Raw genomic sequence first — 12,592 nt, 5'->3', positions numbered from 1 at the left:
CATCTTTTGGCTTCAATATTATGAAGATGTGTATCACTACAATCGAGATTCAACAAAAATAGACCACTCGTCAAGGGTGCATGACCATAAAAGATATTACTCATATAAATAGAACAACCATTATTCTCTGATTTAAATGAATAACCGTCTCACATCAAACAAGATCCAGATATAATGTTCATGCTTAACGCTAGCACCAAATAACAATTATTCAGGTCTAATACTAATCCCGAAGGTAGATGTAGAGGTAGCGTGCCGGCGGCGATCACATCGACTTTGGAACCATTTCCCATGCGCATCGTCACCTCGTCCTTAGCCAATCTTCGTTTAATCCGTAGCCCCTGTTTCGAGTTGCAAATATGAGCAACAGAACCAGTATCAAATACCCAGGCGCTACTACGAGCATTAGTAAGGTACACATCAATAACATGTATATCAAATATACCTTTCACTTTGCCATCCTTCTTATCCGCCAAATACTTGGGGTAGTTCCGCTTCCAGTGACCAGTCCCTTTGCAGTAGAAGCACTCAGTCTCAGGCTTAGGTCCAGATTTGGGCTTCTTCACTTGAGTAGCAACTTGCTTGCCGTTCTTCTTGAAGTTCCCCTTCTTCCCTTTGCCCTTTTTCTTGAAACTAGTGGTCTTGTTAACCATCAACACTTGATGCTCCTTCTTGATTTCTACCTCCGCAGCCTTTAGCATCACGAAGAGCTCGGGAATTGTCTTACCCATCCCTTGCCTATTATAGTTCATCACGAAGCTTGTGTAGCTTGGTGGCAGTGATTGAAGAACTCTGTCAATGACACTATCATCAGGAAGATTAACTCCCAGTTGAGTCAAGTGGTTGTGGTACCTAGACATTCTGAGTATATGTTCACTGACAGAACTATTCTCCTCCATCTTGCAACTATAGAACTAATTAGAGACTTCATATCTCTCAATCTAGGCATTTGCTTGAAATATTAACTTCAACTCCTGGAACATCTCATATGCTCCATGACATTCAAAACGTCGTTGAAGTCCTGATTCTAAGCCGTAAAGCATGGCACACTGAACTATCGAGTAGTCATCAGCTTTGCTCTGCCAGACGTTCATAATGTCCGGTGTTGCTCCTGCAGTGGGTCTTGCACCTAGCGGTGCTTCCAGGACATAATTCTTCTGTGCAGCAATGAGGATAATCCTCAAGTTACCGACCCAGTCCGTGTAGTTGCTACCATCATATTTCAACTTAGCTTTCTCTAGGAACGCATTAAAATTCAAGGGAACGATAGCACGGGCCATTGATCTACAACAACATAGACATGCAAAATACTATCAGGTACTAAGTTCATGATAAATTAAAGTTTAATTAATCATATTACTTAAGAACTCCCACTTAGATAGACATCCCTCTAGTCATCTAAATGATCACGTGATCCAACTCAAGTAAACCATGTCCGATCATCACGTGAGATGGAGTAGTTTTCAATGGTGAACATCACTATGTTGATCATATCTACTATATAATTCACATTCGATCTTTCTATCTCAGTGTTCCGAGGCCATATCTGCATATGATAGGCTCGTCAAGTTTAACCCGAGTATTCTGCGTGTGCAAAACTGGCTTGCACCCATTGTATGTGAACATAGAGCTTATCACACCCGATCATCACGTGGTGTCTCGGAACGACGAACTATAGCAACGGTGCATACTCGGGGAGAACACTTATACCTTGAAATTTAGTGAGGGATCATCTTATAATGCTACCGACGTACTAAGCAAAATAAGATGCATAAAAGATAAACATCACATGCAATCAAAATATGTGACATGATATGGCCATCATCATGTTGTGCCTTTGATCTCCATCTCCAAAGCACCGTCATGATCTCCATCGTCACCGGCTTGACACCTTGATCTCCATCGTAGCATCGTTGTTGTCTCGCCAACTATTGCTTCTACGACTATCGCTACCACTTAGTGATAAAGTAAAGCAATTACATGGCGATTGCATTTCATACAATAAAGCGACAACCATAAGGCTCCTGCCAGTTGCCGATAATGGTTACAAAACATGATCATCTCATGCAACAATTTATATCTCATCACGTCTTGACCATATCACATCACAACATGCCCTGCAAAAACAAGTTAGACGCCCTCTACTTTGTTGTTTCAAGTTTTACGTGGCTGCTACGGGCTGAGCAAGAACCGTTCTTACCTACGCATCAAAACCACAACGATTTTTCGTCAAGTGTGCTGTTTTAACCTCCAACAAGGACCGGGCGTAGTCAAACTCGATTCAACTAAAGTTGGAGAAACAGACACCCGCCAGCCACCTGTGTGCGAAGCACGTTGTCGGTTCAATATCCGGCATATCTCGTAGTAGGGGTCCTAAGCTAGGCGTCTTGGAGCGATGGTAACATGACACGGGGTTTTACCCAGCTTCGGGCTCTCTTGATGAGATAATACCCTACATGCTGCTTTTGATTGTATTCATATGGGTGAGGTACAAAGTACATCTATCTACCACGAGATTGTGGTAATGAATATGAGATCGTCTATTGACTAGCCTGGCCTCGGTTTATATATGCACCGTAGGCCTAGGGTTTAGAGGAGTCCTTGTCTTGGGCGCCAAGTCTTGTAGAATCCTCCTTGTATGCGGCATGGGCTGTCCGAACTGGCCCATGAGTATACAGCCATGGGGGTCCTCGGCCCAATCTAACTGATCGGGAGACGACGTGGTGAGTACCCCCTAGTCCAGGACACCGTCAGTATCCCCCTGAACCGGTCTTCAAGTTGGGGACGCTCCTCGATTCTTCCGAACTGTTCTTCATCTTCGGTCGTCGGTCTTGAAAACTGGTTCAACAAATCTTCTTATCTTCGATCTTGAGGATCGCCGAAGTAAATCCGAAGGGTTTATATGTCGGGTATCCGAGGAGCCCCTTTAAGTTATTGGCTTTTATCAATGCCTTGTTATTTTTACGCCCACCTCGGGTTCGAAGTTGTTCCCGGGCGGCGGTGTCCTCTTGCATCCGAGCTCCAACGCCGGACTGCATTTCGAGGTATCTTTTGCAGCCGAGCACCAACGCCGGACTGTACCTGAGCTCCAACGCCGGACTGTATACGAGGTGTCATAGATCACCTTGGCTTGAAGAAGTTTAAAGGAAGTTAGCCGAGCTTAATGCCGGAAATGCCCTCTATAGAGCCAGCCATTTGCATCCGAGCTTTATGCCGGACTGCTTCCAAGGTGATGCACCACCTCAGGCTTTGGCTGATTGTTTACAGATTTTATTTCCGATGCGTGTAACTTTATTTGCTGTCAACATGTATTGCCAGTAGCCCTCAAGGTGTCTGTTGGCCTAAAATCCAAGATGCACCTGAGGAAAATATGAAACCGCTGATCCTAGTAGCTTCTGAGACTCAGGTCGTGAAATCGGCCTGAGGATCAACTCCTAGCTCGGCAACATACATAGGAATAGGAACGCAGTGTAATATATTAGAGGTAATAGTGATCGGCGGACGGGCCCCTGAGAGAGGATCGTGAGAAGTCGCCGCGATATATCAGCTTGATGCCGGATAATTCCCATATGGTACTTATTGTCGTCCCAAGACGTACTTGTCATAGTTCGGTTATGCCGAACACTGAGCACTTTGAATTTTCTGCATTGAATAGGCAATGCAGTAGCCCCCGAGCCACTGGTCGGGTGGCGACACCAGATCAGGGGATCGATGTGCCCCTTTAATATTTGTAAATAATGAGCGCAAAGCCCAGTAGCCCCCGAGCCTTAATGTGGGCACGGGTGGCCGAATTAAGGATCGAAGTCCGTTTGACAGAAAATTTTGTTGTGTTTAACACAAACTTCTCGGAAAGAGAATTAAGATCTCTTAAAAAGCTAAGAGCTGGTCGAAATCTGAGCTCGCCAAGGTAGGCTCCAAGGGGTTTAAAAGATGGAATGCCGTAAATGGATTTTACTCGCAATTTTTATGTGTAATGATTCTATGTATCCAAGTACTTTACATCATTAATGCTCAGATCCGCATTGTACAAAACTTTGTTGGTTGACCATCCGCTTCCACCTCCTCGGCAAGTAGTCGAGGAGTGTTTGTCCTTCTTTATAAAGCCTTTATTAGGGCGAAGATTTACGACAAATGAGGCAATCTGGCCATACGGTTTTATAAACAAAGGTACGCAGAGAGATATGTTATATTACTGTTTAATGTAAGAAACATCTTCCAAAGAAAATAGTCCCGCTATCGGTTCCTTTCCTTGGGTCATCATGCTGATCATGATCATGAAACCTCAACTCCGATCAATGTGGGAGGAAAATATGGAGGGTTTAGTTTGGGGAAAGTTCCCGGACTATGTGGTTTATAGCGAACCAAAAAATTTCACTTCCGTTGTTGCCGACCAATGTGATACTTTAAGATTGCTAGCTTTCGGCTTCACCCAGTCTGAGGTACTTACTCGGATGACCCAGTAGTAACAATCACAGAGGTGCTCCCTTTACCACCTAGCCGAACAATCGGGAACATAGGGGTAAGCACATGAGCCAGGAAACCCAGCTTGGCCAAAATCTTAAGTCAAATTGATGCATATTTATAGCTTTATAACGATGATTGCGGAAGGAGGCCCTCGTATATTAAATACAAACGCCGATGATATGTTTATTTTGACTCCGTTGCGACCGTTTATTAATTGAAAGTGGCCCATCGTCGGCTTCCACCCCCTCGTAGATGCTACACAGGGTGTTTCCGCAATAACCAAACAACTCTTAGCCGACGTCTCGGTACCCGAAGGCGGTTGTGTTAGGGGAAATGAGGCAATCAGATATGCGGGCTTTATAACTTTCACTTAGTCATAGGAGCTTAAAGTTGGGAGGCCGGTTACTAGCCCCCGGTTAGTGTTCGGCGACAGCCAAGGTCAAGCCGTAAACACTTCGGCCAATGTTATGAACGGCCCATTTATTTAACACAGGGTGACCTCTATCGATCTTATAGTCGTCAGATCGCTGACCAGTTTACGCTTATTGTGCCAGTCAGTTTTCGGCTTTCTCCACTGAGGTGCTTAACCATTCGAGCTGGAAGCACAATCGCAATGGTTCTCCCTTTGCGCACTTAGCCGAACAAAGCGGAACATAGGAGGCAAGCACAGGAGCCGGGCAACCCAACTATTGACCGAAGACACAATTCGAAATCGATGCATATATAGCAATATCCGAGAATGTTTTGGCCGAATCTCTAAAGGTGTCCGGCGTTGCACTGCGAGACTTATGTTGGAAACACACAAATAGTTTAAAAGTGCCATAGGCTTGGAAAACCAAAAAAACTTCAGTAAAAACTGAACGTCCGAACTAGACCAAGTGTTTGGTGCCAAATCAAAAATTGGTCTTAAAAAAGGTGCTTTTGTGGTGCTTTAACATGACACATCCTATCTCAAGACTTCAAGCGGGTCAGCCTACGGCTTCAACCTCCTATCCCGAAGGTGGAGTACTTCTCGTTAGGCCAGTTTAGCAAACTAAACTCTAGCGGCTTTGAGGAAGAAATTAGGCTCCTCGGCTATTGACCACACACTCGTGTTGAAAAAAGGAGTGATAGAAAAAGGCTTTGCAACGACTAAGAATAAGAACACTTATAAAATGGCTCGTATAAATTTAAGAGCCCCCAAGTGACTTGGGTAAAAGATTTTTATGAATAATGATTGTATGTACCGAAGTACTTATATCATATCTGTGTTCACCCGAACTTTAAACGCGTCTTAACCGACCATCGGCTTCTCTCTCTTTGGTCAAGGGACGAACAGTGTTATGTACTCCACCTGTCGAGAATATCGACGGTGTTTCCGATAACCAGGCAATCAGGCCATAAGGCTGTAACAGACAAAGCGCGCTCAGGGAACTTATGCTATATTACTGACGAAGTGTAAGAAGCATCTTCGAAGAAAATAGTACCTCCACCGATACCTTTCTTCAGTTGCTCATTGTTACTATGAGACTTGTGCAATAAATTTTTTGTATTCATGAGTTCCATTGTGTGCCGACCATGATTGGAAACAATAAGAGCACTAGCTTTCGGCTTCACCCAGTCTGAGGTCCGAGCTCGGATGACCCGATCGTGACAATCGCAGAGGTGCTCCCTTTACTCTCTAGCCGAACAATCGGAAACGTAGGGGTAAACACAGGAGAAAGGCAACCCAGCTTGCGGAACACTTAACTCAACATGGTGCATATTGTGGCATAATACACGAACAAGGAACGAAGCCATACAAGTATAATCATATGCAAAAGGAAAATCTTCATAAAGGAAGCCCCCAAGTAGACGGGGTATTTGAATTTGTGTGTCATAAACAAAGTTTTGACAAGGAAGTTTTTCATAAACATCTTTTTGCCAAAAAGGTATAATGCTTGGTCGAACCGAACAAAATTTAAAACTGAAAGTTTTTGAGCATGAAAGCGACTTAGCTGGTTAATGTGTTCGGCATTGATGATGCGGTCCGAGCTTGATGTGGGACAAGGTTCCATTCCCTAAGCCGGTCGCGATCGAGGTGGCGGAGCGAAGAGCTCGGCACTCCGAAGTGGCGACATAGCACGGCCAATGCAGGCCCGCAGTGTGATGCCGAAGTCCCCGTCGTGGGTTAAGGAAGTGATGACGAAGCCCTCCGTCCAGCCGAGGTGACGTGGTACATCGGTACGCAGAGGTGACAGCGCTGCCCGATCCGGATCCTTTATCTGTGCATAGAAAATAGTGCAAGCCGGAGATAATAGGAATAATAATAAATTTTAAAAAATGTTGCATAATTAATAGTTTATGCAAAGTGAGCAATAAAAGACATATGGCTTGTGTGCCGAACACTCGATGAGGTAGAGCTCTCAACGATGCCGAAGTACCCGAGGCAACCGCACACGTCGGTATGGCAACATGACCAACAAGGTGATCACGCGAGCCGATTTACGCCGATTGGGACGATGGCGTCGGCTTGCCGAAGAGACCACGTGACGTAGTCGAAGTCCATTACCGAACCACCATGTGAACGTCGTTAATGCGGCCACCATTTCATAGACCTACGTACAGATGATGGAACAAATCAGAGTAATAATTCATTGGGAAAAATAAACCCAAACAAGCAAAAATTACTAGGAGAAATAGCACATGGTTTATTTGTTGTAGCAATCCAAACAAAGGTGACTCCCAAAATTGGGACTCGATCCGCATACCCATTGCCTGATGGGCGGTGAAGCAATGGCATGCCGATCTTGGTAAAGGTTGGCTCGCCGAGGCAAAGCCCCCGGTCCAGCTAACATGACGAAGCTGGTCGGTTGACGACGCCGAAGTCTCCGGAGTAAGTTGATGGCGAAGCCCCCGGTCCAGACGAGGAGACGGAGCAGGTCGGTAAGGAGACGTTGCAGCTGCCATGTCAGCCGAGGTGTTGAAATAGTTTGGCGTGATGGACGTCGGCTCGATGAAGCAACGGTGCGGCCATGCCGATGCAGGTCGTAACTCGTGACGTGGTCAATGCTGGCTTGATGAAGTGACCGTGCGGCGATGCCGGTGTGCCCGCTCCGTGTAATCCGTGGGGCGGTGATGTTGGTGATGATTTATCCTTCGCTATGCCGAACTCTTGTTCGGCTTGCCGAGATGATGATCGAAGAAGTTGAGCTCGGCTCAACAAAGCGGCGACGTGTCTAGCGCAGGTCGGCAGCCGTGGAGCAATATTGCCGGACTGGTTTGACACCAGTGTGATGGTGAAGATTACCTCAGAGGAGGCTTAAAATTTTATGGGTACGTGTTTAAAAACAACGCACAATACCCTAGAAAAAATTCCTTCAAAAGGGTTGTCCAATATTCCGTTCATGAAGAAACATGAACTCGGGCCGGATTCGTATTCGCGCAGAAAACAGATCCAAAAATTGGTCCACTCATCGGAAGGTTCCCGGAGTTTGAACCGTCGGATCGACCTGAAATTCGGAGGGGTGGTAGATATGGGAATTCCATAGTTGATGAACGGTTGGATCTTCCAAAGGACCTCCGAGCTTGGTTCTGGAGACCACGCCCTAAACTCGTCCAGATTCCCGTCCAGATTTGACAGGGCTCCGGTATATCGTAGATTGCCAGAGATTCCTCCATCGGAACTTGACGAAATTTGGCATGGTTGTTGTACACTTAATTCCGCACAATTTCACTGAAGGAATCGTCAAAGCGATGCTCGAGGAGGTGGTGACAGCGGATACAAGTTTGCTGTTCGGAAAAGACAGCACGGTCGCCCGAGGGCAATGTTGACGTTGAGCCCCCGAGCTCCATGGATGATTCTTCCATGATCATGATAGAGATCGGAGTTGATGTTGATGAAGGCCCTCGTCCGAACATGATGATTGGAGGTAGGGCACAGTCCTTGGTTAAGCCAAGGTGACCAGTCGAGCCGGCGACAAAAGATGTCGACATCGACCATAAAGCTCGGCTCCGATGCGTAGATCGCGTCGGAGACGGTCTGAATTCCCATCGCCCCGTGGCGACCGCCAGCAGGCTCTCAATGAAAGCACCAATGTCGGTTCAATATCCGGCGTATCTCGTAGTAGGGGTCCTAAGCTAGGCGTCTTGGAGCGATGGTAACATGGACACGGGGTTTTACCTAGCTTCGGGCTCTCTTGATGAGATAATACCCTACATGCTGCTTTTGATTGTATTCATATGGGTGAGGTACAGAGTACATGTATCTACCATGAGATTGTGGTAATGAATATGAGATCGTCTATTGACTAGCCTGGCCTCGGTTTATATATGCACCGTAGGCCTAGGGTTTAGAGGAGTCCTTGTCTTGGGCGCCAAGTCTTGTAGAATCCTCCTTGTATGCGGCATGGGCTGTCTGAACTGGCCCATGAGTATACGGCCATGGGGGTCCTCGGCCCAATCTAACTGATTGGGAGACGACGTGGTGAGTACCCCCTAGTCCAGGACACCGTCACACGTCGGTAGAACCAGTCTCATGAACAAGGTCATGTAATGTCGGTCCGGACCACTTCATCCAACAATACCGCCGAATCGAAGTAAGACGTTGGTGGTAAGCAGTATGAATATTATCGCCCACAACTTTTTGTGTTCTACTCGTGCATATAACATCTATGCATAGACCTGGCTCGGATGCCACTGTTGGGGAACGCAGTATTTCAAAAAAATTCCTATGATCATGCAAGATATATCTAGGAGATGCATAGCAACGAGCGGTGAGAGTGTGTCCACGTACCCTCGTAGACTGAAAGCGGAAGCGTTTAGTAACACGGTTGATGTAGTCGAACGTCTTCACGATCCAACCGATCCAAGTACCGAACGTACGGCAACTTCGTGTTCAGCACACGTTCAGCACGATGACGTCCCTCGAGCTCTTGATCCAGTTGAGGCCGAGGGACAGTTCCGTCAGCACGGCGGCGTGGCGACGGTGATGATGATGTTACCGACGCAGGGCTTCGCCTAAGCACTACGACGATATGACCGAGGTGTGTAACTGTGGAGGGGAGCACCGCACACGGCTAAGAGAAGACTTGGTGTGCCTTTGGGGTGCCCCCCTCCCACGTATATAAAGGGGGGAGGAGAGGAGGCCGGCCCAAGGGGGGCGCGCCAAGGGGGGGAGTCCTACTTGGACTCCCAGTCCAAGTAGGATCCCCCCTTTCCTATTCCAACAAGGGGGAGAGAGGGAAGGAGGTAGAGGGGAGAAGGAAAGAGGGGGGCGCTGCCCCCTCCTAGTCCAATTCGGACAAGTCCATGGGGGGCGCGCTTCCTCCCCTTGTGGCCCTTCTCTCCTTTCCACTAAAGCCCATTAAGCCCCAATACTTTCCCGGAGGGTTCCGGTAACCTCCCGGTACTCCGAAATTTATCCGATACTTCCCGAAACCATTCCGGTGTCCGAATATAACCTTCCAATATATGAATCTTTACCTCTCGACCATTTCGAGACTCCTCGTCATGTCCGTGATCTCATCCGGGACTTCGAACAAACTTCGGTCATCAAATCACATAACTCATAATACAAATCGTCATCGAACGTTAAGCATGCGGACCCTACGGGTTCGAGAACTATGTAGACATGACCGAGACACCTCTCTGGTGAAAAACCAATAGCATAACCTAGATGCTCATATTGGCTCCTACATATTCTACGAAGATCTTTATCGGTCAAACCGCACAACAACATACGTTGTTCCCTTTGTCATCGGTATGTTACTTGCCCGAGATTCGTTCGTCGGTATCCTCATACCTTGTTCAATCTCGTTACCGGCAAGTCTCTTTACTCGTTCCGTAATGCATCATCCCATAACTAACTCATTAGTCACATTGCTTGCAAGGCTCATAGTGATGTGCATTACCGAGAGGGCCCAGAGATACCTCTCCGATACACGGAGTGACAAATCCTAATCTCGATCTATGCCAACTCAACAAACAACATTGGAGACACCTGTAGAGCATCTTTATAATCACCCAGTTACGTTGTGACGTTTGATAGCACACAAGGTGTTCCTCCGGTATTCGGGAGTTGCATAATCTCAGTAAACGGTGCACATAAAGCATTATTCATCTCCTGTGTAACTCTTGGTGTTATATTCTCTAGGACCGACTCCGGTGTAAGGGTTGGATCCTTCGTGAACACCTCCTTAAAGTAAGAAGTGGCCATCAGCTCCATATCAGAGGGGGTCGAGCACCATGTCCCATCAGTACGCCTCAGCCGTTGAATGTAATTACGGCGCGCGCGCCACACAGGCCGCCGGTGGAGGTAAGAAGTGTTCCTCTCCCCCTCCTTGAGCCACGTAATGCGTGAACGCTGCAACCACGGCATCTCTTCACGGTACAACAACTCGTCCAGCTGATACATCTTCTGCCGTATGGCCGTCCTATCCGTATCATGAAGCTGCAGGTCCACTAGTTCAGTGCGTAGTTTTTCAATCTCGGACATGACATGGCCGAAATTTTCCTTGCTCCATACCCGCAGCCTCTGCATCATCTAATTCAGGGCATCCCAAACAGACCCAAGGTGTCCATTCGGCTTGCTCTTGCCCTATTTATCCGCAATCACCGCCCCCGGACCAGGGTGCCGTTCCCACATTATTATTATTTTGACAGAGTTCCCACATTATTTCGTACATGGGGACATTTTTATTGCGCCTTGGTTCTGCGTGTGCTAGCCGAACCACGATAGGAACATGATCGGAGCACGAGGACGCCAAGTGCACCACTTGCGCGAACGGAAAGATTTCCCTCAAAGCTTCCTCAGCACACGCTCTATCCAGACAAACACGAACATTTCTCTCCCCCTGCTGTCCATTATCACATGTGAACGGGGTCCCCAAGAAACCCAAGTCCATGAGTTCGTAATCTTCCAGACAAACCCGAAAGAGGAGCATTAGGTTTTCAGGCCGTTGCGGCCGAGAAAAGTGTTCATGTTGCCACATTGCTTGTTGAAGTCTCGACATACCAGCCACGGATCCGACGGGACCGCCCGGAGGCTTGACAATGCAGTCCACATGCAGTGTCGGTGCTCCACCCTTGGCTCTCCATACACAAAAGTAGTTCTCCACGTTTCTTCATTAGCATTATCAACAATTATCACATCAATATACCGTGCGCAGGAATCTAGCACGGTTACTTGTAGGTTTTAATCTCAAAATAACGCTAGCCCCACTGGGGCCAGCACTAGATACACCAGCAAAATCCTTCATATTCAGTCTCCTTTTAAGCTTTTCCATCTGACTTGAGGCTTGACGTGTTTCTGACAGAAAAATCAGCCCTGGGGAATTGGCTTTTGAGAGGGCCAACACCTCACGAACTGTCCGGCGCCCCCCCCCCCCCCTGACAGTTCCACATTAGGATACTCATTGTGCCCGGCAGTCCTCCTCGAGGGAGGCCGCCGATCTCTCGTCAGAAAAGTTTTGGGAGTCAATCCTTGCTTTTTTACTGTTCGAGTTGTTGCTAGGCGAAGAGAGCTCCTCACTATCTTCACCCAGTCCTTGAGTTAGAGCTAGTGTAGCAGCAGGTTCGATAGGTATCTCCTTCCCCGCACTGTCCATGGCCAACCTCTTCCGAGCTGGGGGGGTCAACCTGCATGTCCCTGGCGCCAGTCTTCGACGGGCTAGATGCCGTGTCGACCAGGTCCAGGTCTGTAGCTTTCTTCACTGCTTTTTCTTTTGTTGGGGTGCGCTGCTGCTGCTTCTGCTTATCATTACTCCGTTCAAACTCATTAGTTCCTGCTCTATTCGGTCCATCTGCATACAACCAGTTCCCAAACTTCATGTCCTTCACATCATGAACCCTGGTGCCGCACTCTTCGAAATCATGCCCAATTAAGCCACAAACGCTACAAAAGTGGTCAAGCTTCTCATAACGAACAAAGTGCACATGTCTTGCTTCTCCTCTAACAATACTGACAAACTTTGTAACCGGTCGACGAATGTCGTGGCGAACCCTAACCCTCACATATCACCCCGGGTATTTCCGTTCAACCTCATCTCCAAGATCTCCCCGGAGTTTCTCAACAACGATTCCACAGTATTGTTTTTACAGAACCCATCAGGCAACTTCTGAATTTGAAGCCAGATTGGCATGAATAACATGGGGACCTCCTCCGCCTTAG

This window comes from Aegilops tauschii, chromosome 3 (assembly GCF_002575655.3).
Source record: "Aegilops tauschii subsp. strangulata cultivar AL8/78 chromosome 3, Aet v6.0, whole genome shotgun sequence".
NCBI classification, from domain to species: Eukaryota; Viridiplantae; Streptophyta; class Magnoliopsida; order Poales; family Poaceae; genus Aegilops; species Aegilops tauschii.
Note: the sequence above shows the minus strand (reverse complement) of the source record.